General features: G+C 39.7%; 1 protein-coding gene across 17 annotated transcripts in view; it reads left to right on the top strand.

Moving 5' to 3' along the window:
* Positions 1 to 1,848: 1,848 nt before the first annotated feature.
* Positions 1,849 to 26,183, top strand: part of CYRIA (CYFIP related Rac1 interactor A) — a 53,182-nt gene continuing 28,847 nt past the window's right edge. For 7 of the 17 annotated variants that reach the window (XR_014944256.1, XR_014944257.1, XR_014944255.1 and 4 more), the window contains exons 1-3: positions 2,160 to 2,283; positions 18,529 to 18,579; positions 20,113 to 20,181. The gene's annotated coding sequence lies outside the window, so the exon portion shown is untranslated. Of the gene's footprint in view, positions 1,946 to 2,159; positions 2,606 to 10,931; positions 11,001 to 18,528; positions 18,580 to 20,112; positions 20,182 to 26,183 lie in introns of those variants that run through there. The other 10 variants (XM_015859431.3, XM_015859427.3, XM_085542201.1 and 7 more) reach the window with 6 other exon arrangements.

Below are 26,183 nucleotides of genomic sequence, written 5' to 3'. Positions count from 1 at the left end.
GAGATTGCTGCTATGCTACCACGTCCCAGCTGAGCCATGGCTTCCAGTTCTATACGCGTTGCCATAACTGCAATAAAACTTGTTAAATTCCGCTGTGATTTAAGTTAGCAGATTGATTTGGATGGGGTTCAGTGTGAGATTCAGACTCCCAAATTGTAGCTGTCTGTATGCAGGTGTCTTCAGCTAGGTATCTAAAATTTCCACTGCAGTGAAGGTAAGATTCCTTTGTGCAGTAAAGTGCACACTGTGGGGGATTAAACTTCTGCTTGACATCTAAGACAAGTGTATATGTATCTAAATTTAGAGGCATAATTCACCTGTCTAAATGTAAGCACAAACTTAAAGCAAGTTTAGGGCATTTGAGATACTGACACAGGGATGGTATACATGTTTGTGGGAATCCTGCACTACTGCTGAGCAAAAGTTGGGTGCTATTTAACAAGTTCTGTAGAGTCCAAATGATAAGAGATGACTTTATTTAGGAATTCAAACCCTACTAAACATGTCCCAGACTGAATTTGTCTCATGTCTGCACTGGGATAGCAGTTCAACACAGACAGTTACTGTCGCACGGCTAATGTGCAAAGAGCTGATTAAACAATTAATTCCTAGCCTGTAACGTCATTGTCCTAAACTGAGAATCCAAAATCTATCACTCAGCTGCCATTCCCCCTGAAGGCTGTTCAGCTTCACTCTTATGGCAGTGTGTGACGCGAAAGCTGTGTAGAGTTCCACAGTTCATTTCATCAATATATAATATACTGTATGTTTTGAGAGGATTAAAAGTTGGAAAAATCAAATCCCTAAATACTACCAGAATCCAGAACCAAAATATTCTTCTGGCTAAATCCCATTTGCATTCAGTGCGTACATTCTGAGAGTATATGTAACACATACAAACAGAACTGGAGTATGCCCATTATACAGCGGTCAGAACATGTGCCCCAGAAAAATAAGCAAGGAAAAGGGGACACGGCGCTGTTAGCTGTGAATCCCAGGTTCTATTGTCTCCTGGTTCAAGCTGTCCACATAAACGTTCTTCCTGCTTGAAAGTGGAGCAATGCTTTTTACTGCTTTTAAAAGCTATTTTCGAGACACGTGGATAAAAAAAAATGCAAGCCAGCAATTTAGTGCTCCACTGAGCTGGATGCTGCAGGGATAGTTGCATTAAATACGTGTCACTGTAGCAGAACCTTTAAACAGACTAATTCCTAACTGGAAAATTGGGAATTTTCAGACCAAAAACGTGCAGTTCAAAATTACCTGAATGCATACTGTGTTGTGTGGAAGTATTGCTGCCCAGGACACTGCTCTGGTGCAAAAGGCATCAGAGGTGGCCCAGCAGAGCATCCTACACACTGACAGCCTTCCCATAACCTGAGTCACACCTGCGGGGTGGCACAGGCCCCGGTTTTGACGCATTTCTCCAGCCAGAGCACAGCTGTGAGCTCCTGGCTCCATGGCACTGTGACACAGGCGTTGTGGTCAGCGTATGGCTTCTCACGTTTACTGAGCTCAGCAGTGTAAGCCTTGGTGTGAACAAATAACCTGCTATTTCTGCGCTGTACTCCCAGCGCTGTTACTTGCAGGCTGTTTTTGGTTTCTTTCTTCCTGTAAATGACTCAGACTGGCTTTTGGGGAAGGGGGAAACCAAGCACAGAGCCACTCTCACAGCTTTAACCTTACTTAACCCTCCCATCAGCAAGAGGAAGTACAAAACATTTTCACGAGCTGCGAATGGGCTCAGATCTGCTTTTGACATCTTGAGGAAGTACTGACTTCTGCGAAGCCAAAAAAAAAAAAAAAAAAAAAAAAGAGTATTTGCAGCCCTGCTGAACTCGAACATTCACACACTGAAAGAGAGCCCACAAAGGGGAAGGAGACGGCCTGGGAACCGAGCAAAGCGAGGCAGATATGGGTCACAGACAACATAGGTGACACGGCGGTGAGTGCCTGAGGCGAGGCGGGCACGCCAGCCCCTGTGTGGGGGGGTCTGGAACCTCTGGGTCCAGAGGTGCGGAGCTCCGCGCCTTTCCCTTCACTGGAACCCACAGGCCCCGTCCTCCTCTCCCGCTCCTCGCCCCCCTCAGCAGCGGGAGGCGGGTCCGGGGGAGCCGCGCCCGCCCGGGGCCGACAGCTGGCGGGAGCAGCACGCAGCCACCGCGGGGCGGGCCTGAGAGTGCGGCGTTGGGCCGGGCAGGGCTGGGCCGCGCCGCGGCTGTCTCTGAAGCGCGGGGGATGGACGAGGGTCATCGCGGCGGGTACGGGCGACGAGCGGCTCAGGTAAGCCGGGTCCCTCGTCCCCTGGTGGGGCTTGAGGCGGTGTCCTCGGGTGGGAAGAAGCCCTCCCGCCCTCGCTCCCACCAAGCGGGGAGCCGCGCAGCCCCTGGGTTATTTTGATCTCCGATCGGGTGTTGCCTTCCCCGAAGGGCGGTAGGGGGAGGCTGCCGCCTTTGTGCCCCCTTCTCAGCCTCGCCCTGGGCCCGCGGCCGCCCCTCTCCCCCCTTCCCGTGAGGGCTGTCCGGGCGGTCCCGGGGGGCAGCGGCGATGCCGGAGGAAGCGGCCAACTGTTGCCTCGGAACGCGTCGCTTCGCTGCCAGCCCGGGTGAGGTGAGGGGTGGGCGGGCTCGGCTCGTACGAGGCGCTCCCTCCGGAGCGTATCCGCGGTTCCATTGCTGCCTACCTGGCCGCGGTTAGACGGCAGCGAGCAGGGTGCAGGGCTGTGACAGGGGCTCGAAAGGCGAACGGAACAAAAGGTCGCGGTGCTGCAGATGGGGGCAGGGGGATCGCACGGCCAACTTGGGTTCTGCTGGAAACTTTCGGCTTTGAGCCATGCCTTGAGTGCGGCTTCCTACATGGTCCTTTTCGAAAGCCAGACGTGAGAGCAGAGGGAAATCGCGTTCTCTAATATTCATCTCATCGTATGAATCGCTGTGCTGCGTTACGCTGAGCAGATACCGTGCTTGCATTTCTTCATCCCTAATTTAATTTCAAGTCAGTTTAGCTTTAATTTTATTTCTCTGGGTTGTGTTACGCTAAGGCCCTGGTAATATATTGTGCCACTGGACAAAACCAAACATTCCATAATTTACGAGAAATACAGAAAGAACTTCACATCCTTTCAGTGCTTCTTGTTGAGGGCAGCGATGTGCCTGGTTCCCAGCCTGTTTCTGGTAGCTCTATATTACCATACAGACGATGTTTGCACTTGGTTGTTGTTTACCAGCTCCTAAAGGCAGTGCGTGCGTGGAAAGGATAAATGGGGACAGGGGTGTTTTTTTGCTTTGCTTTTCTTCTCGCCATCTGCAAGGTCAGGAAAAAAAACTGAAAATGACTTTGTGAGCTCTGCTTAGGTGGGGAGAGCTGGAATGAAATGTACTTGTGACAAGAGGTTGCCCTGTGGGTAGAAAACCCTGCACACCCAGCACTGGTGTATGAAAATACATCAGCTCACACTGTACAGAGAAGAACTAAGATGATATTTAATACGCTGTTTTTTGTATCTTTATAACGTATATATGAACAGCATACTGTTGGGTGGGTATTTTTTTTTTTTGTTTTGTTTTTTAAGGAATAAACTTGGCAATTGCTTGTGTTGGATTCTGCTTTCTACGTTCTTGTAAGCCACCGCCTCCTCACCAGGCCCAAAATAAAAACATACCATAAAGTGCTACAGCTCCTGAATTTCACTCTCCTAGATTAGATCTTAAAAATGTTTTATTGAAATGAAAGTACAGATGAAGAGGTTAGCATGAAAGGTTTGATTTAAATTGATGAAGAGCATAAGGTGACAGCTTATAAGATCCCTTGGCTGCATATTGAACACTATAGTGTAGTGTACCTGAATGTTAAGGTTGTGCCCAGATGTGAACTATAGCAAGCATAATGGTTGGACTAGATGATCTTCTAGGTCTTTTCCAACCTTGATAATTCTATGATTCTGTGATAACAGAGGCTGTCTGGATTATTTGCACTGTTTCTTAATGACTGTCCAAAATGTTATTGTATTCTGCTCTGTACTTTTCACTGCCCCCATGTGCTGTTTACGCAGTCACATATGCCTGTGAACTTCTTTATTGAAAACCAAAAATAAGCAAACCACAAGTCATTAAGAAGACAGTGTATGTCAGTAATTGGAATGAAAAATGCTTGATTAATTCACAAAGGAATATGGTGAAGGTCTTAGATACTGCTTCATAGTTAAGTGTCAGCAGGTGCCATTTTGCTATAATAGTGAGTCTGTTAGTGTAACAGCAGGACTAGGGGAAATGGTTTTAAGTTAAAAGAGGGAAGATTTAGGTTGGATGTTAGGGGGAAGTTCTTCACTAGGAGAGTGGTTAGGCCCTGGAACAGGCTGCCCAGGCAGGTTGTGGATGCCCCGTCCTTGGAGGTGTTCAAGGCCAGGTTGGACGGGGCCCTGGGCAACCTGATCTAGTAAAGGTGTATGTTTGGTGGCCCTGCCAGGCAGGGGGGTTGGAACTACATGATCCTTGAGGTCCCTTCCAACCTGGGTGATTCTGTGTGAGTCTGTGTGTATTTTACAGTACTGGGAAGATAATTCATTGTTAATGTGCTTAGTTTGTCTTCCTAACCTTGTTTTTAGCAGTTTTGTCAGGTTAAAATATGTCATCCTCAGCAGCTTGGTAGTTTAGATGAATTATATTTCTCATACTCTATCAGAAACCATGTTATATAGGTGTATAGGCACTTTAAATGAGACTTCTTTAATTGATTTTCTAGATATATTCCCAAATACCATCTTAATTGCAATTTTTAGGGAAACTAAAATGGTTTTGTGGAATCGCTGTCATTCTTTAGTACCAGATGCACGATGCACATTGGAGAACATGATCTTGATCGTTCAGTTCACATTTTACACAGAACAGAAAAACAATGTTTAAAATCCAGAACTTGTATGCAATCCAGACATCATTCAGTCTATTAAATCCCTGGAAGCAGACTTACTGTGTCAGTATGAGCTGTAGAATCAATGGACGGAGGAATATGCACTGTAATAATACATATGAATTTGGGGAAGCCAAAACCTCATAGTGTTTCCTGTGTAATGAATTCAGTATGCATTTGGATCTGTTTCACTATTATCAATCAATCTTTTAGCAGCGCTTTCTACTTACATTATCTATGAATGCAAAACAGGAGCATTAAATCAGAGAAAACAGTTTGAGAGGCATGAATTAAAATATTTAATATATGGGACAGCTTGAGAGTTGCAAAAACACGGTCATAAATTTGAATTTAGCTGTTTAAATTAAAACTGTAATAGAAGCTGCTAGGCATTCACGTATGAATGATGATGAGTGCAGTGCGAATGGTGTGAGATGTATAGGTCTTAATTCACATGAAGTCCTTGATTTTACCATTCTTCTGTTTTCACAGGATTCCAATCCACGCTTGCAATTAAAATGAAAAACACATGTCTTATTTTTCTGCCCTGATATACAGTTTGATAAAGATTGATGATTTGGTAGCTGTCATTGACTGTATGGCAAAAGTACCAGAAATAGGACAGGTTTAAAGATGGGTATGAGCTGGGAGGGCACTGACACATCAATATCTAAAGGATTTGTACTTATTGTTGTATATTTGACCTCATTGCAGCCTTTCAATACCTGAAGGGAACTTACTCCCAGGAGGGGAGTAAACTCTTCGAAAGGGCTGACAATAGCAGGACACAGGGAAATGGTTTTAAGTTAAAAGAGGGAAGATTTAGGTTGGATGTTAGGGGGAAGTTCTTCACTAGGAGAGTGGTTAGGCCCTGGAACAGGCTGCCCAAGGAGGTTGTGGATGCCCCGTCCTTGGAGGTGTTCAAGGCCAGGTTGGATGGGGCTCTGGGCAACCTGATCTGATAAATGTGGATGTTTGGTGGCCCTGCCAGGCAGGGGGGTTGGAACTACATGATCCTTGAGGTCCCTTCCAACCCAGGTCATTCTGTGATTTATGAGCATAGGTTGAATGAATGGCAGGGCAAAATCTGAGGCCCAAGCCTCTCTTGAATAAATCTTTGAAGAGATTTGTGAATCTTGTAAAATGTGAGCAATTCATTTTGAAGGATCCAGCAGCAATGCAACACGTGGTGTTATTTATGCCTACCGCAAATGCCACTCTGGTTTTGTCAGTCTTGCGTGTATAAATGTAATCCATGAGTTTACATCTGTCGAACAGCGTCAGTTGTCATGTATGAACTATATGATGGAATATATTTTATGATATTGGGATCTGGTGTTTGGTCCCCTATTTATCTGTGGTGAGCTCTGAAAGATTGAGTCATATCTGGGTGCTGGAGTTTGCGCGCTTTACTAATGCTGTGGAGGTGGTTTGGTGTTTGGGGATGTGTAGACCTGCACTGGTTTATTTGTTCTTATTAGGTAGCAGCAATCCTGTACTGTTCTATAGGACTCTGGTTCACACACGTTCAAGCCATTATTAGAAGCTTTTAGATACAAATATGTATATAATTTATGGCATTTTGGAGGCAAAGTCTTTCTCCTTCTTGAATTACAGCTTGAGTTCATGAATTATTTGAGCGGCCTATTTTACAATTAGATGTCCTAAAGCTAGTGATGGTGTTCTTAAAACTCATATGTGAAAGCACTCTGCTGTCTGTATTTTTTCTGTAGAGAAAATGAGAAACATAGAGCTTCATTTGTGCATCCATTCAGAGCCATTTGTTCAACCTAAAGGAAGAAGAATTTGCAGTGACGTTTCTCTCTTCCCTCCTCTCGTTATTTTCATTGATGCATTAGGTGCATCATCTATGAGGTGCAAGCTTGTTTCTATTTCCCCTTTTCAGCTTGAAGTAAGTTAAGCTCACATCTCTGTCTTCCTGGGAGAGTATAGCAGACAGCATCTCATAAGCTGTCCTGTAGTGTGGTAAGAAACCTTTATTTCACTTGCAGTGGTGTTAATTAGACCGCAGGGAGGGTGACGTCCTGCGATCAAGACATTCATTTGAGGTGAGGGAAATCTGATTGCCATGGGTATTTCATTTGTTAATCCAGGAAATACTCAATTTCATACCATCACTGGGAGTAGTCTAGAACAGTGGGCTTTTGCCTCTGCCCTGGCATGTGGAGGTGTGACTGTGAGCCAGCCTTGTGGCCCCATGACCACTTACCAGCTGGTGCTTTTACTTCCTTCGTGATTGCTTTGCTGATGTTCTTAAATTGCTCAATGGTGCTCCAGGCTGTGCTCTTGCTGTGCTCTTCTGAAACTTCAGAACTGTGTGACTCCTTCCCTCATCAGTCTATGAAAGGGATGACTCTCTGCTTCACTCCAGGGGAGACTTGAGGGTTTTCAAACCTTTTTGTTGTTGTTGTTTTTAATAACACACCTCTTGAGCTTCCAAGTGTAAACTGCAGGCTTCTTAACTTCGTTTCCTGTTAGGTTAGAGGGCTTCCTGCTTACTATCCCAGTTACTTAAAGTTCATAACTGTAATTACTGTAGCCGTGATTAGAACTGTCATGGGAGTTCATTTTTGTGCTTCTGTTCTCATATGAAATAGTAAATCTAAGAAAAGCCTAGATTTTGGAGAAGATGAAGTCCAGAATTTGGCGAGTGTGCTGTGATTACCTTCCAAAAGAAGTCTTTATTTTGGAGTTAGGACGTAATTTGAGCATAGTTTGATTCATTTGCCTGACAAAGTCATCTGGGATGCTTTATGATGTCCAATGGATCCATCAGTGGGTAGAAGATTAAAGAACTGCTGGGTGTAATGTCTGCTGGGCAGAAAGGGTGTTATAAGTTGATGCTGAGGATATTTCAGTTGGCTACACAGCTGAATTGAGCCCAATAGTGTAGAATCATAGAATGGTCTGCATTGAAAGGGATCTAAAAAAGCATCTAGTTACAAACTCTAAAGACTGCTGTGTACTAAGATTACTCTTTTGTAGGCTGAATGTGGTTACATTGGGAAGTAGTAGGAAAGGGTGTTTTTCTTGTTTTTCAAAGTCGTTTCAAAGACGTACTTTCTGTTTTCTTTATTGCCCGTGTATTTGGTACACAGCCTGATCATTCTCATTTTCATTTTGCAGCAACCCCACATTAAGTCTGGGAGGTTAATGGTTGGAGATAATGGTTGGAGAAGTATATCTTCTGGTTTCTCTTGTACATAATAATAGTGGGGAGCTGTGGGGCAGAACTTCATTACTATCAGCTGTTAGCTGATATGGAAATGCTGAGTGGTGGTGCCACTATGGAGCTGATCCATGTAATCCCCTCTCATGTCAGTTGATTCCAGAACTGTATTTGAGTAACCATCGTAAGAGATGTATGGTAATATTTAGAGTTTGGTTTATTATTGGGTACAGATGATTTGCTGTTCCTAATTTTTTTTGGAGGTTTTCTGCTCTGGGAATTGGGGGAGGGGATATATATACTATAATAATTCTCAGTTGTTTAGGTTGTAGAAGACTATATAGATGAATTTGTTGTATCTAATTTTGCATCAGTTACGCTTCCTCCCATCCACATATACGTAGTCTGACTTCTTGTACTGCATTGTTTGACAGATTTACAATGCTTTACTTGAAGGATCATCTGCTGGTGATGGCTTTAGTTAAGGATTTCATGATGAATCTTGGCATCTTTGGAAATTTCTGGAAGTAAGACTTTAGCCATCTTTCTAACAGGAGAAGCAGGGGAGGAAATGGGAACTGGCATTTAGCAACAGTTTTTCCTGTATTTATATCATTAAAGCATAAATGCCCTGTAGGACTGGAGCACTTTTCTCATCCTCTCAAAATACTATAAGAAAGCAGAGCTCTCTAATATCAATTACTGTAGGGACGGTTTGTGATTCCAAATGAGAGCATGATTGGGAAGCTGGAAAATGAGTCTCTCAAAATGTGTTTCGTGTTCTGAATACATTAGAGATCTTGTTGGAGTGCCGTGCTGAGGTGTAAAGGGTTGATATTTTTAATTAGAGAAGATGTTACAAAACACTTAAGTGGTGTGTTCTTTTATCAACACCTTTTGTATTCAAGAGGAAAATAGAAAGTGTAAGTATACCGGGGATATGCTTCCTGTAGAGCAGTGTTTCTGCAACCAGTTAGGCATAGCACTATTAAATTTTGTATCCAGAAGACATGGAGAGAACATACACATGACAGGCCTTAGAAGTATGGATAATCTTTCTGCCCGTGTTTATACTGTGTGACAGAAATGATTGTGGTCTGACTACTTAGGCCTTTGTTTTTCTGTGGTTTTGATTCATTACAGCACAGACAGTATCATGTTGTCCTTTACTGAACTAAAAGTAAATCCGCCTAAAAAATCCCCTTTTGTTCTGCTGCTGAGGAACACTGTGGGCTGCCAAATCCTGGCGTCTGACTCACCACAATCGTAATAAAGTGTTTGTACTTCTGCAACTGCAGTTATTCACTGTTTTCTAATATATTTATGAGGCAAAGGGACACCTACACGTTAAAATACTACTTTTTAAAAATATATGCTTTGTTTGTACTGAAAAAGCATTTTATCAAGAAATGACTAAGTACCTACTGGTGCCACCTTAATGCTTCCCAGGAGTAAATAATAATCATCTTTAGCAGTAAATCAAGACGTATATGCATTTTTAACAAATTTCACTTTCCACGTAATAGCAGCGATAGACTGTTTTGTCAGTGAACTTCATAGACTTATAAATAAAGAAATAAAAACAGGTTAATTTTAAACTCCTTCCAGAACTCCTCTGTTTTGGCCATCTGATCTGACCTGATAGCGATCTGATAACTGGGAAGACTGTTTCCTTCCTTCCTTCAAAAAAAAACCAAAAAAAAACCTTAAGGACAGAGACTGACCTGGCCAGTGCTTATCTGTGTTATTAATTTCGGTGCGTGGGCTGCAACCCAGCAAGAGTAACTCATGTAATTGAATTCAGTTGTTTGCAGGGTGAGTTCCAAGCAAAGCAGTCAAATAAAGCTTGGAATGGTTTCTTGTCAGCCGAAGGTGGTTCTGAATCACCTTCTGAAAGGTGTGTGTGAGGCTGCCAAATGAAGTACCTGATTGCACAGTGAGTGTCTGCTACCCAGCTGGCCTGGGTGATGTGCCCAGCTGCCTGTTGGAGAGGAAATGGGAATTCTTAAAGCTTCTTGATCTCATTACCTGTGCGTGGGGAGGAAATGTGCTTTTTTATATCTCGGTTCTTTAGATTTTTGTAGGTAGGAGTCCTGCCTTACAATTTAGAATCTTAGTGATTTCTTTCTTCCTATTGATAGAAGACCAACAAAGGTTTGGGTTTGGTTTTTTTCATGTGTTTGTTTGGTTTTTTTTGCCTTTTCACTCGATAAATAAGGAGTATTGTACATCATTTACCTTTCCTGAGTTCTGTGCTAATGATATTTCAACAGTACACTTGAAAAGGCCAAACTGCAAGTCACATCATTTGTACCTTTCTCCACCTCTGCCCTCTAGACCCATGTTTGAACAAAAACCGAAGTGCACAAAACTGGGAATGGGTGATGGGCACGAAGGCAATGTACAAAGCATAGAGAAAAATACGAGTAGAAAATACGATAGTTCACAGGAATGCATTTTAATTGCTGCTCTGAGTCATACTATCACTACAGCTGTTTCCAAAAGAAGACATTCATATGCTAATGGAAGGACTTTCACGCAAGGAAAGAAGACATTAGATAAGCTAATACAAATATATTACACAACCTCTCTTCCAGTTTTTAATACACTCTCTGGTTCAGTAAGCATGAAGTATTTTGTGACGTAATTATGTATGCCATAAGTAAATGGCAATTGATTCAACATACGCCTCTTTTGGGGTATATACTCTTAATTCACTGTGGTAGGGAGGAGTGAGTAGCATTACAGCATTGAGCTTCTCGATTCACGCGGCAGTGCAGTCCTGCCTGTGGAGCTGACTTCCTTTCTCCTTTTTTTTTTGCCCATAAAAGGAGAAAAGTGCTGCCATATGACTTGCTTCAGAGAGAGGATCACAGAAGGAGGAGTATGGGGGGAGATTATTCAGGTAGCTTTATTTCTTGCGCTGTTTGACATGCTATTGGACATGCTGCTTTCCGTGTTTAATTTCATATAACTGTCAGAGTACGTGGTGGTGTTCCCTTCAACTGACATTGAAATAAAACATTTCATTCTTCAAATTACTTTTTTGGTGTTTCTTTTCGCTTTGTTTTTGTATGCATGTGCTACGTGGATGAGAGATTCTAAAGGAAGGCTGAATATAAATGTATTTAGAATGAAGAATAAGAAAAAAAACACATTTCTCTGGGATTAGGCTGTCCTCCAAACCTGCAGAAATGCTCCTTTCCTGCTGGTGATTAAAGGAATGACTGTGTGTTATTCTCCCATCTTGTGCCAGTGACTGTAGACAGGCATGCCTAAGTTTACTGCTTAATTTTGCACTGTTAAAAGTTTATTTTCCAGTTCTCTCGGAAACAATATTCAGGGGATTCTCTGAAGACTTGCCCAGAAATCACTCTAGAAGTCTCAGTGTTTTTCCAGGACCAGAGGTCTTGTGCCCACTTACTCTGCAGTAGGGCAAGAACTTTCAGCAACAGTCTGTTTTCTTTTTGGCACTTTCTAACAAAAACAATCGTTCTCACATTGAGGGCAACTTTATCACCACAGAGTGAAGACAGATAACTCTAAAGAGCCACCAGGCTTCTGCCTTGATTTACCAGGCAGTGTTTGGCTTTTTTATGTTTCAGTATCGAAGTGTGCAGCCAGAACCAGTCTTAATTTCTCAACCCCAGCCACGCTCCCTGCTGATCTCCTGAATGTACTTTCAAAGCCATCTCCAAGTCAATCCATAGTATTGATTTAATTTGGTTCCAGTCAGTTGTACGTTCTCTTTCCTTGCCGATGCTTTGAACCAATGGAGGCATCTAAATTAGCCTCTCTTGTCAAGCTCATATTATACATATCATATTATATTATATTAGAAATGACAGCAGGATTGATCTACCTGTGTAAACCAAAATATTCTTTCTCAGCTGTGAAAAGGAGAGCTCTTTGACCTAAACATTTACTTTTTCATGGAGCAGAACCTTTTTTCAGGGAGTCTGAAGGCAACTGGAGAAAAGAAGTTACTGGTATTGAGCGGTTATTTCATAGCTTTGTCTTTTTTCTAGTGTCATTGTAGATACTCTGAACTGCACGTCAGAGAAAACAGAGAAAAGGGGCCATGGGGAGTTTAGAGTTAAATCCCATTTTCTGACAAGCTGGTTGAATACATTTTTTCCACATCAGAACTAGGATTTAAGCCAAAATCTGTGAGAAACAGATGCCTGCTTCATGCCAGCAATGCAATTGTCACTGAGATTTAATGAGTTTGTTACTTCACTTATGTGGTATGGCTTTCGTTGTGTTTTAGGTTTTTTGATTGTTTCTTCGGGATGATCTGGAGTCTCAATCTTTGTGTACCTACTTTGCTCCTGTCACTGCTGGGGGTAGATCACAGAATCACACAGAATCACAGAATGACCCAGGTTGGAAGGGACCTCAAGGATCATGTAGTTCCAACCCCCCTGCCCAGCAGGGCCACCAAACATACACATTTACTAGATCAGGTTGCCCAGGGCCCCGTCCAACCTGGTCTTGAACACCTCCAAGGACGGGGCATCCACAACCTCCCTGGGCAGCCTGTTCCAGGGCCTAACCACTCTACTAGTAAAGAACTTCCCCCTAACATCCAATCTAAATCTTCCCTCTTTCAACTTAAAACCATTTCCCCGTGTCCTGCTATTGTCAGCCCTTTCGAAGAGTTTACTCCCCTCCTGGGAGTAAGTTCCCTTCAGGTATTGAAAGGCTGCAATGAGGTGACCCCGCAACCTTCTCTTCTCCAGGCTGAACAAACCCAACTCCCTCAGCCTGTCCTCATAGGGGAGGTGCTCCAGCCCCCTATAGATGAGGTAGATGAGGCATCTCTTCTATCTCTTTGTAGGACAAAAGCACCTGTAGCTTAAGTTTCTACAATTAAAGTACTGCCAGGTAAATAGGCATTGAGGAGTTCAGTGTCTGAACCATTAACACTGGGCAGAGGACAATAAGAATAACTTGGTATTTCAGAACTCAGTGAACAGGACTGGCAGCCAGTGGTCTAATGAGTATCAACAATGGGTTATGGTTTCACAGCATAAATAGGCAGTTTTGCCAATGCCTCCACATTTTTAAGTCTATTTCAGGGTAAGCAGAGCTGAGACTGGGAGGAGCACAAATTGGGCTAATTTATAGGTACACAGTTATGAAAGATACGCACGTTTTTGCACTCGCTGTAATTTTTCATTATCTTGTGACACTGGGTAACGTTGCTTCCACCTATGCAAAGTTTAAAACACACCAATTCTTCCTCACTCACATTCACGTCCACTTTGTGCCAGAGTAGTGAACGTTCACGAGGACTTGTTGCTTGTGGTACTTTATATGCAAATCAAATGTAAATGCTTTTGATTTGCATTTGCATGAGAAGCAACACTTTCGGAGTTTCTGATTTAGAATAAATTTGTGAAGGTACCGGTGAGTCTGAATTAATGAAGAAAGCACAGCAGATTATTTCATGAAACTAAGCTTGTGAAGTGTATGAATTGCTTCCATGCCCACCAGGCAAGGACTTGCAGGTCAAGGTTGGAGAAGCAGAGCCTGAGTTGCTGCAAGTCAGCTAATAAGGCTAAGAGCTGTGCCTGCTTTGTGCCCGCTGACAGGCTGGACCAGTACTCTACTGGAAAGATCCAGGCTTGCTAAAAGGAAGAAGTTATGTGCTCATCTTCAGTTTTACCTTTACTTATGTTTATAAGTAAATCCAAAACCTAGAGAGTGCTAATTTTCACCTGCACTGCACATAGTCCACCTGGTAACACAAATACTCAACTATTTTACATGTATTTCTTGATTTGAAAACGGCAGCCTAGGTGAAGTTGTGATATTAGAACTAGAAGCCATCATGCCTGGAGAAGGTGACTTGTTGATTCTGAAGTACACTGGCTACTTATGGAATTAAAATCTGAAATGAAGTTCTCCAGGAACAACTGGAAACTATAATCATGATACATGTTTATAGTGGGATCTAAATAAGGAATAAATGTGACATGTGTCTCTTTGTACTGTTAGAATTTTAGTACTGTTCGTGACACACTTTTGTCCTTTGCCAACTAACACTCCCACATGGTGCCCAAGCATAGTTCTGGGGTTAGTATAGATTGTGGACCATTTCCAAAAAGCTGTTTGGATCTGACCAGGCTGTTCTGGAGGGACAGGATTTTAATTGTACAGCCACAAGCTGTACCATGCTAGCTGGTGCCAAGCTCCAAGCAGGGCTATTTGTCCTGCTTTGATTTATTTTCTGTTATATTTGCAGCCTCAGATCCTGCTTTTCAGGAAGTCGGTGTATGGGAGCTTCTTTGGGAAAGCAGTGGCAGGAGTTTCTGCAAGGAGATAAAATCAGTCAAATCTGAAGCTGAGAATCGGTCTAAAGCTGGAAAAATAATCCACAGCAACTTTTAAACTTTAGGTTAATTGAGTTTCATATTGTTTGTATGAGAAAAGCCCAAGGGAATGAACAGGTAATGAGTCATTTTGGAAGTCATATTTAGAAAAAATATATATATGAAAAATAATGACGTGGCATTTTAAATCAAAATGAGGAAATTAAATGTAAACAGATGGTACTTGTAGCGTCCCCTGACCAGAGGACATATATCCTGATAATAGTGTAAAACTTATCCCTTTCCTAAGCTTTGCCTTCTGTTAACCAAAGTAGCAGTAACAACTTGCTAATACTAACCTGAATTTGAATGATTTAAGTTTTCCCAGGGGAATCTGTCGGAAGAAAATGTCTCAACTCTCTTTACTTGTCTGATTGCCTCTTGTCAAAGAGGTCTAAGTCTAACTTTATATCCTGCAAAAACTAGTGGGTTGATTTCTTTATTTTTTTAAGCAGCATTAAAGCTATTAGCAACCTATTGTCTTAACAAAGTCTGGCCCCACTGATATCTTATGGGTTGAATGTAGTCTCCATCTGTCTCCCAGCTTCTTTGCTGGGAATAACTGTGAGTAGTAAAGGCTGCCTGGTGAACTCAGCACGTCTCTCCACCTGGGATGGACCACGATTAGAAATCTCAGGTCCTAGTCTGCAGGGAAACAACAGTGTGGTGGATGCTGCTTTCTGAGTTCTGAATTCCTGATATTGATGATGATGAGGTCGTGTGGAGAAAGCATCAAAACCCAGAGCAGGTACTGCTAGTGGTATGAACTGTCCTAAGAGCCCCATCTTGCCATCCACATCTCTCCCTGCACAATATTTACATACTACTGGATTAATATTAAATGTCTTAATAAGCCTGTGTTTCTCACTGTACACATTGCTAGTTTTTTTGTTTTCCACAAAATAGATTTGTAATTCCGTTTTAGAACTTGTTCCTTCTACTTTTTGAGTAAATGAGTTCTAAAATGTGAAATAACACCATGGTTGCATTGATACAATAAGGAGTTTGACCTCTTGTAACATCTTGTCTAACTCCAGTTTTTCAGCTTGGAACTGCAATTTTTTGTAGCCCATCCTGTGATGCAGCTATGATTGAATCGGTATTTGCAAGTAGAATTAACTTGGCATCTTCACCATTAATGCTTTATTGAATCCTGATCATACAGTCTTAATTATTTCTTACACAGCAGGAAGCTTTCAAAGTGACAGCTGTGTTTTGCCTTAAGTTTGAATTGGTTGTGGACTGTTCCTGCTCAAATCCCTGAGTGTGGAATAAGCGTTAGCACCAGCGGGGCCTCCAGACTACAGCTCTGACTTCGTGCTTCATTTCCTCAGTGCCTTTTAACTAGAGATAAATTGACTTGCTACGTCTTACCAAGGACTTTTTCTTCTAAGTTAATCTGTGATTTTTTTTTTCCTCCTTATTGGCCTCCTTTCTTTAAACTGGCATTCAGGGTGGTCGGCTTTTTTTGTTGGGTTTCCATGAGTAAGCAGCAGTGTGGATTTGCTTCTGTGCATTTTCATTACACCGGTGTTAAGAGAAAGATAACTTTCTTTTCTTCCTGATGCAAGAATTCTCATGCTGAAAAGAACAGTTGCTCAGAAATATTTGTTCACTTCATTTGAGTCGCAGTGTTGCAGGGAATATACCGATATTCACTTATTTACATTTTTGAGGTGGTGTCATATTATTCCTCTGGAAGACTCTGACACCAACCTCTGATTGCTTATCTCCCCTTCTAAAGGAACATTGTGTTAAAGAGCAAAATCAGAAAATTGGAAGCTCTTTCAATTAGAGTAATTTGTTTTCTCTCTGCCACTCAGTGGCATCTCGATCAGCCCAAATGTTTTAGTAAACCTGCCTCACGGGCCATTCCATGCATTTATTGCTAGCTGAACAGCATGTGCCTCCTGGCATCTACTTGTTATTTTTTACATGCTTGTTGCATACCTCTGTGTTGTGTTAGCTTTACTAAACCGGACTGGCATTGTTGTCACTAAACATTTGATTTTTTATTTATTTGGTTTTTAATTTAGGATCAAAAGACATTTGGATACCCAGAAGAAGTTTTTTAAAAGCTTAAAAGGGCTTCCACAACATAGAGCATGTTTTGTTAGAAGTCTCATACAGTGCTAGCTCATAACCGCATTGTATTAGATACAACACTAAGTGTAAACAGCGTGGTTGCTATTTCATGATTATGCTGAGCAGGATTATTGTTGCTGTGCTTTGTTTCAAAAACCTGTTTTTTCTATCTAAAAATGTATTTGGACTTCCTAAGTAACTCTTAGTCCAGACAGTCTGTAAGCTTCTAGTGAGTAAACTTTATGCCTGTTGTAGGAGAGCTTGCTTTTGCCCACACTATTCAAGGTTTCCAGTTCACATCACCCACACAATTAGGGATGGCTCCTGTTCTGAACATAGAGATTTTTTTTAAAACACAATCCAGTTAATTTGTTTTGCAGTACAGCAATCCTGACATTTGTTGTATGTGTTTTACCTTCTGTTATTCCATTATAACATTCATCAGTTTTCATTTCTTACAGCAGCTTTTCATTCCACATAGACTAGGTTTTGTTTTACTTCTTCTTTCCCAACAATTCAAACAATTCTTTATCTTAATTAATTTGGATGAACTGTTCTATAAGTGATTAATTTCTTGAAAAACATCTCTGTTCATATGTTTTAGTAGGATTGTCAGGATCTCATCCTCCACATTTAGAAGGGACATAGTAGTTATTGACTGTTGAATTGTGAACTTTGTAGTCCTCTTTTCATTTAATTCTTTCAAAAAGAAGTGGGAATCTAGCAGCTTTTTGCCCTCACTAAGGCACTTCTCTTTCTCGTGATAATGGATTGTGAATTCAATTAAACTGTGTTGCCTCTGGCATCAGTGGCTGAAAATTTCTGTTTTTTCAAATTGATTTCTCCTGATGATGGGTCTAATAAATACAGTTCTGCGGATGCCTACTCTGGCATGAGATTTCTAATTGATTAATTAATGTATTTGTTTAGAGTTAAGGTGCTTATATATCAAATGCTTTCCTCTCCTTTCTCGAACTGATCTAGGATCTTTTTTGTTGTTGTTACCCCTCTCCAAAGCAAGTAAATACTGTGTCAGAATAGTCTGTGCTGGACCTGCCCTTTCAAAGCTAAACTCTACCTTTTCTTTCTTACTGTATTCATCCTTTCTATTCCATCAACTTCACTTTCTCTCATTCTGTGTAGTGAATTGCTTTGTTTCTATTTAACGTAAATCTTGCCCTATCGGTGCTTGACCGCTTTTCAGTTAGTCTTAATGACATGATTGGAAAGTAGCTAAATGCTTAGTAGCTGGGAGTTAACTTGAAGCTGAAAGTCAGATCCCTCTTTGAAACTTCACCATTGTTGCTCACTTAGTGCTGAAGTGACTGAATCCTTCAGACTTGTCCTCAATGTCAGCGGGTCAAGAGGAAAGGGGTGATGATTTCATGCATCTTTAATCAGTAGAGGCTGTGGAAAATGATGGTAGCTGGTGCTGTCTGTGCCTTATAGGGCTGGAGGGTCAAAAAACTTCTGTTGCTCTATCATTGCTCCAGAGGAAATTGTAGTTTTCTGGGTTCTGTGGGGTGTTTCCAGACTCTTTTCTGTCCGTGGGTGTTCCTGTTTTGCCTGTTCACTGATTCCTCTTTCTTGGCTTCTTTCCCACGAGTCATGAAGTTAAAACAGTAGAAAGGTTTTATCAATTCCTACTATTCAGTTCCTTGTAACTCTCCATGGAGACAGTTAAAACTGCTGAGAGCCATCCAGTTTAACTCTACAGGACCTTCCTAAGCTGGGTGTGAACTATTTTTTTTTGGATACTAACCCTGGGAACAGTAGTTCGCTATCCTGGTGCGCTGTACTATGATAATTGACCTTTTATTTGGGGTAATGCACAAGAGAAGATACGTTCTCATTGCTTTTTTAAAAAAGGAAATTATTATGTTTTAAAGGCATTAAGGTAACTTTTAAAATTTACTTTTAATTTAAACTTCCATTAATAACTATTCTTAAAACAAATCTTAAAATTCACAGATTGCTGCCTCTCTCTGAGTATCAGGAAGGCCCTGGATCATCTTCAGCAAGGTAGGAATCAGTTCAGGTACTTTCAGTCTTGCACAGAAGCTGTTGAGCAGATTCAAACACAGTAAATAATAAATGAATACACAGCCTTCTTTGAAAGGCGTCTGTTACAGAGTTTTACTGTTGCACCTAACTGTTCCTTTTAAAATGCTACAAAGGCGTAATATTCCTGCTTTGTGGCTTTAATTCTTACTTTTTTCTTTTATTTTTTATGGAACAAAAAATGAGAATTTCTCTTTCTGTGTGCTTTCTTTCATTAATGCCACTGTTTGTTCTGAGTCATTTCACTGTTGCTCTTAGGTTTTCTGTTTAGACTTTGGGACAGAATTGGCCTAGAATGAAAATGTTATTTGTTCTCATCTCTCTTGAAGTGCTAATACGAGTATTATTTAGGCCTTCTCCTGCTAATTTTTTTTTCAGCTCTTGGCCACATTCTCATCAAACTGACTCAAAAATAAATTCTATGTACTGTCCATTGCTACAGAACTAGAGAGAATTTGCAGCCAGCAGCAAAATAAAGCAATGCTGAAAATACATTTTTTTTCCCTAGAGAAGGGGAGTTCCCTGACTTGACCGGCTACTAATTGGTATAAGGGATTGTTTACTCAAAGGAGTTACTCGTAATTAGTTCTCTGTGTGGGTGCTGTACTTGAGAAATTAGTGTTTCATTCTGATTTAATTTAATCTGTCTTCATAATGAATTATAGTACTTTGTAGTGAGGTATTTAGTTTTAGGGAAAAAAAAGTGCTATGTCACTCCCTGAGCTTCAACAGAATATTCTTCTTTAGGAAGTGTTGAAACACTCATGTTTTGAAATGAACAAAAATCCGTAGTTAGATGAGATACATTTGTAATCATATCTTTATAAATACAGCAACAGAAGGACATGGAGATACTGGAGCAGGTTGTACAGGGAATAGTCGTCCCTATAGTTCCTTATGAGGTACCTGGTCCCCATGTGTTTTTCTCAGCTTCCCTCCCACTACAAAAGAAAATGATCACTGCTGATCATTTATATTTCATTCTTTATTTTGGAAATTTCAAAAGACTGGGAACTTCATAAATGAATTTAAATCACTTTAGGTAAATATTGCTCTAAATAAATATAGCCACAAGTAAGTAAGCTGCCATTAAGCTGTACACTGATTAGCTGTTATAGTGTCCTGGAAATATGCTATTTTCATTATTTCATTATTATTTCTTTAAATTCTTAATGTAATGCATAACAGTGCAAGCAAGCACGTGGCTGTGCAGTCTTGATAACTGCACGTTATAAAATCCAAATTAAGTTGAGTTTGTTCTGAAGAATTAAATGGCATAAAAATTAAGTTAAATATCTGACCATTTCAACCCAGCAGGATTTTTTAATGGAATAACCTTATAGAGATGTGGATTTTTCATATTTCATTTTTAAAATAATAACTTCAGTTTCCAATTGATGGTATCTGGCATATTATAAAAAAGTTTTTTTTTCCGAAGAGAGAGGGAAAAGTAGAGTTTTTTAATGTTTAATCTTGAAATTTTTTTCATGACAGACAGACGTTGAATGTTTTGCATCAACACTTTGGATTTTCGAATGTGAATTGGAACTACTTTATTTCCAGGTAAGGTATAAGAAAGTGTTTGTGTAAAGTATCTCCTTTCTTTTATGCTGATTATAAGAATACAATAAGCTAAACCTTACTGTGTATGAAGTGTTTGTCTTGGTAGAATGAGTCTACTTTTACTTGAGACTGAATAAGAGAACATTTCTGATTAATTTTTATTTTCCTGTGACCAATTTTTCATGGTCTAATCATATATAGGACTTAATTTTCTGTTGAAGTAAGTGCTTGCTTGGTAGGCTGGTTGCCATTAAATGTGGTGGTTCAGTTCTGTCTGCCTCTTCTGTAGTATTACCACCTGTCTCCATCTGTGATGTTTGGCTTTAGGGAATTTGCTGCTGAAAATGTGTGATTTTCAAAGGCTTCTAGAAGGATTCACTGAATCACAGCAATGCAAGGGTTAGAAGAGACCCCCAGATATCGTGTCCAACCTCCTTGCTAAAGCATGTTTCCTACAGCAGGTCGCACAAGTAGCTGTCCAGACAGACAGGTCTTGAATGTCTTCAGAGAGGGAGACTCCACAACCTTTCTGGGCAGCCATCCAGTTCCAGCACTCCATCACTCTGATAGTAAAGAAGTTCTTCCTTTCTCTACTGTGGAACTCCTGTGTTCCACTTTCTGCATATTGCCCGTTGTTATATTATTACATGCTGCTAAAAAGAGTCTGTGCTAATCAACTTTACTCCTGCACTACTGGTATTTATGAACAGTTATGAGATCAGCTCTCAAGCCTTCTCTTTTCTAGACTGAACAGTCCCAGGTCTCTCAGCCTTTCCTCACACAGGAGGTGCTACAGGCAATGGACTCTTCCTAGAATATTTCTGGTTTGGGTTGTTTTTGAACCGAGGAGGTGCCCAGATTAGTTTTCTGACAGCTTAGACTCTGAATCATCTCACGATAGGAAGTACTGGTGTCGACACAGGGAAATTAGTGCTAGTATTTGTGGCGTCAAGTTGTTTTATTGGCTTTAATGTATCCTTCTTGCTTATGCTCTGCTTAAAGAAGTTTAGTGCATGAGAAATAAGATGAAGAAGTTGTGAACAACTGCAGTAACTCAGGAGGAAGTAGAGGTTGATAGAGTAGAACTAAAAGGCTTTAATAAGTAGATGTAATCATGACAGTTATCACAGAAAATTTTCTTCTTCGTACTCAAATATTGCAAGTCATGCCAGTTTTGCTTATAAAGATCAGAACGGAAAGCTGAATGTAATGCTTCATGTATGGCCAAGTCTGTATCAGTCACGGTTCCTGCACTCAAAGGCTACACATTGCTGGAATCAGTTCTGTCAATTCTGACCCAGCACTCAGCTGTTTGCCAGCCTGTTCTACGCTGTTGGGAAATATGAAGCAAACATGATATTTGTGCTGGGCTGCTGCAGTATGTAGCGCTTAAAAACTTAGACTAATATGTCAAGTTATTGAAGAAAGTAAGGTCTCTAGAAATATTACCATTCATCCAGTGGTTTTGAAGAGAAGGAAATTTTCAAGTATGGAGAGGAGTCTTTAAGCTGGCTGTGCTCTAGTGCATACTGTCATTAATTCAGAAAGGGCTGCTGTGGGCAGATAACCACAAAGACTTCAATTTGTGGTAGGTTAAAACAAGCCCAACCTGGCAGCAGTCTGACTGGCTTTTTATCAAAGCAGGTATGCAGTACCCAAGTGACCCCAGGGAATCAGTGGCAGTCTATCAAATTAAAGGTATTCACTAATTATGTGGATGATTATTCAAAAGCAGCAAAGCACCTGCAGAAGAGCTTCGAAGGTTTAAAGACTCATTAATTTAAGGACCACAGAGGTTTCTGTTGAAAGTAGAAGCAATGTAGTTGACAAACCGTATTCCAGTTTCATTTCACTGGGTGGTTGGACAATCCCAGGTCCATGGTGGAAATGGATATGAGATTGAATGAAGTAAGCCTTCTGTACTGTAGGAAATTAATCATATCTACCTTGCAAATTAATTATATGATTCTTGAAAAGAACATATTCTAACTTAATGAAGTTGCTGCATTTCATTTTCACCCTTTATTTTTTTCCTTAAAGGGCCTTCCAGGCTTCTGTCCTGTTACAGTCCTGTAGAATTCAAAATTGAAATGATGCAAATGTCCTACCTGTTAAATGTTACAAATATAATATTTCAAATATAACTTAGGGCCCATTGAGCTCCTTAAGTGAAGGATGATCTTGCTGTGCTGGTGAGGAGAGAGTCTCAAAAATGGCTGTTCTTCATTGGCTTATCCATCCACCTAGAGAGGGACTGAGATAAGCTGGAGTATAGGGCAAGGAGATCTTAAAGGCAGGAAAAGTGGAATGGAAGAACAAAGGGAGAAATTGTAGGAATGCCTTGAGAATACTGTAAAATAAAAAGAAATAATGAGAAAGAAGAAAGGTGAAATGAGGAAGACTTACTAGATTATGGATTTTTATTTATTTATTTATTCAAATTCAGTCTATAGAAAGTTAACAATACAGTTCATCATTCTTTTGGTAGGAACTACCACTGGTAGGAAAAAATATATATATATATATTTCTATCTATCTATCTATATATCTTTTTAAGCGAATAATTTTTGAGGTCCTAATTTTTGGAGCGTTTTAAACTGTTTACAGACATTGAGACAATTTCTTTTTTCAAAGTTAACCCATTTAATATTCCTTTAATGACCTGAAAGATTGATTGTCAGCAGAGATAATGACAAAATGCAGACTGTAGAAGCGTCTAAACACATTTCCCCAAAATAAATTTCTGAGAATGAAATATTAATATAACAACAACAAGCCCAAAAGCATTTCTAAATGTTACTGCAGCAGAAGCAGTTCTTTGTGGTCATAGCTGCAAGCTGTTTGAGCTGTGTTGAAAGTCTTGCGTGATAACATTTTCCACTTCTCTTAGTGCAGAGTCTTGTAGGTTTTTTAATATGAGCTGTATCTCTTACAACTCTTTATAAGATTCTGTTAAACTGCTCTCAGAAATGTTTTTGTGTGTATATATCCATGTGTATCTATTAACATTTTTGAAATGACCTTGGGGGTCGAGAGAATGTGGAGTGGGAAGAGAAAAAACTGTAATTCAATTTCCTGTGTTCTAAGAACTGACAGAAGAGATTCTTAATTGAATAGTAACATAATAAATGTAAGTTGATGATACTTTTCAGGTCTTTGGATGGTAGGAAAATTCCTTATAACCAGTTGACAAAATTTACACACGATCATTTTCTACCAAAACTGTTGTGAGTTGTAAAGATGAAAATAGTACAGGGAGAACACCTTCATAAATTTAATCAAATTCAGGCAATTGATTTCAATGCCTGTAGTGCATTTTGAAGCCATTCAAGGTGTCAGGAGTGATTCATATGTGCCAAAATAACCATCTAAACTCAGTCTCTGGCATGAATTATTCACAAGAACCATGCTTTTAGTACCTCAAATATTGTAACTTTTTTGCTGACTTTTCAGGTACCCTGATAGAAGGAGGACCTGAGCAGCAGGACTTTAAAATACCTTTTAGACATGTTCTAGAAAATAATTCAAAGTTTGGAAGCAAGATGATAAAGTTTCATGTTGGTGTGATGATTTGACTATACTTTATTATCCTTGTGGGTTGTCCTGTTGCATCAGGTGGAACTATGTAAGAAATAGTTTTCAGCTCAGATTATTTTCGTTCATTATTGAATATTTACAAATATAATGCATAAATGTGTTTCATGGTGATCTGTAAAGAAATGTACTGTAAAAAATATAGTTCATTCTTGTGTATTTTGCCAGGTATGTTTTACAGAGTTGAGTGCACCCACCTCTTTCTCAGTTTGAAGCAGCTTTAGATTGGATTTCTGTCTGCTGTAACAAAGTATGATTCAGTCAGAATCCAAAACTCAAATGGCTTCCCCTGAATTCTGCATCCATACAGGAGAACATGGTGCTGAGAGGTGTTAGTGATGAGGTGTTCACTAACTTACAGTGATGAAACTTTGTGTTGATCTTGAAAAGAAGGGCAGAATTTTTCAAACAGAACAAAGGCTGCACTTTCTATTGACTTTTCCAGAAACAAAGGTTCTAGCTTTTCACCACCAACAAGAAGAAAGGCCATAATTCATTTAATAAAAACTGCTTCAAAGGGATTTTTCTGATATTAAAAAAGGATTGCAAACATCTTTTTTTTGCAGCGTTCACCTTCATTAACACAAGTTGCTGACTTCCTTCCTCAGCTACAGTTCTTCCTACACTCAGAGGTCAGAAAAGAGCAAGATCAACAAGCCACACATCTGGCTGTTTCTCTTTCCAACTGGAACAAAGAAACAATTTTTTTTAAACGACTTTTTGAGTTAATTGTAAACAATTTGGTTTTGGAGTCACTGACTTGCAGCAAATGTTTGTTGTAGGCGGTTGTAGGGAAAAAGGACTGTCCTAATGCAATTCCTTTGTGACCAGTGAGAAAAAACTAACTTTAAAAAAAAAAAGTCTCCTAGTGATTAATTATGCTCAGAATTTTGGGTGCATGTATAGGACTTTTCTCAAGCTTGAAATGCATGCCTTTTAGTTACAAAGAGAGATGAAAGTAGTTGCTTATTTCAGTTCCCTATATTCTTTTATACAGCGATACTGATATATATTTTTTCATTTTATTTTCAGCAGTTCCATGTGCATGTGCAAACTGACAGTGATACAAGTATGGAGGGCAAACAGTAGAATAAACATATTTTAAAATGAGAGTTCTGATATAATTTTCCCAGTATTTATATTTCTAAATGCTTTTGCTCTAATAAACTCTTACAAAAATATCTTTATTTACTCTCATCTATCATTAAGAAACAGTTTGAAAACTAACCCTTAAATAATTATTAAAGCATAAGAACCACTGGAAAATAAGAACTGTAAATGTTTTATCTAAAAGTGAAGTAAACACCTGATATGACTTCTGATGTTGTTAAATTTTACAAGTGGAAATACTAAACTATTGGCGTACATTGGTATTGAAATCCCATGTACTTCTTAAATACTGTATTATACCTTTATCAATCTAATTTGTGCTTGTATTACTCCAATATTTTGGTTTATTTAATATTCCTTTCTAATATGATAGTTTTATATCTAACCTGACCGTTCTGCTAAATACTTGCACATGTCTAGGCATGAACAATAAACTGTTAATGCTGATTCATTAATAAATTGGACTGTTTGGAATTATCCCTAAATTTCTGACAAACATAACTAAAATCACCCAAAGAAAATGTTTCTATCAATTTGTTTCTAGGAGGAAAAAATGAGCTGTATTATGATTATTTTTTTTATGATTTTTTTTTTTTTTGGTCAAATCTATGTGTTTGAGTTGATAATGCCACTTAGTGGATAAAGACCTTAACTACAGCCTCTGCTAAAACAAGTATTAGAAAGTTATCATTCTATATGTTGTAGTCTTTTTCCTGGCTAGAATCTGCTGATTGTTGCATGTTTTCAATGAACCTTCTATTCTCCCCATTTTATGAAGTCCGTGATAATCAATTCAGGTTCTAAATGAAATGTATTAAAAAGTGAGAGTCATTTATTACAGAATATTAAAGTCAGAAGAAAAGGTCTTATTTGTCTATTTCATTTAATTTAAAATATTAAATACTCTTGGTTCTCTTGTGTTCATCCTTTAGTGAGTGAAATATAGTTGGCAGCAAGCTGATTAAATTGGTGTTTTAAGAAATTTTTTACTTTTAGCATTTGTGGTTGGAAGATTGGGTGGCTGGGCAAGCCATGACCTTGAAGAAGCATTTTTTACTTCATATCTCATGTTTTTCTGAAGTTTTCAATTGCGTTGCTTTCCTTAATAAGTAAATTGAATTACGTACAGCAAAATACTGATCTAATCAAAGGAGAAGGAAGAAAACAGCATTAAATTTCCTGTCATGTTCCACTGATTTATTATAGATTGATTTAAATTTTCATTGACATAAATGACAATGTTTCGTTGACTTAAATGACAACTTTTGTCTATCATGAAATTGAGAATAACTGGGTTT

The sequence above is a fragment of the Coturnix japonica genome, chromosome 3 (assembly GCF_054131305.1).
Source record: "Coturnix japonica strain WE chromosome 3, WE-NBRP24, whole genome shotgun sequence".
Taxonomy (NCBI): Eukaryota; Metazoa; Chordata; class Aves; order Galliformes; family Phasianidae; genus Coturnix; species Coturnix japonica.
Note: the sequence above shows the minus strand (reverse complement) of the source record. Positions and strands in the feature narration are given on the sequence as shown.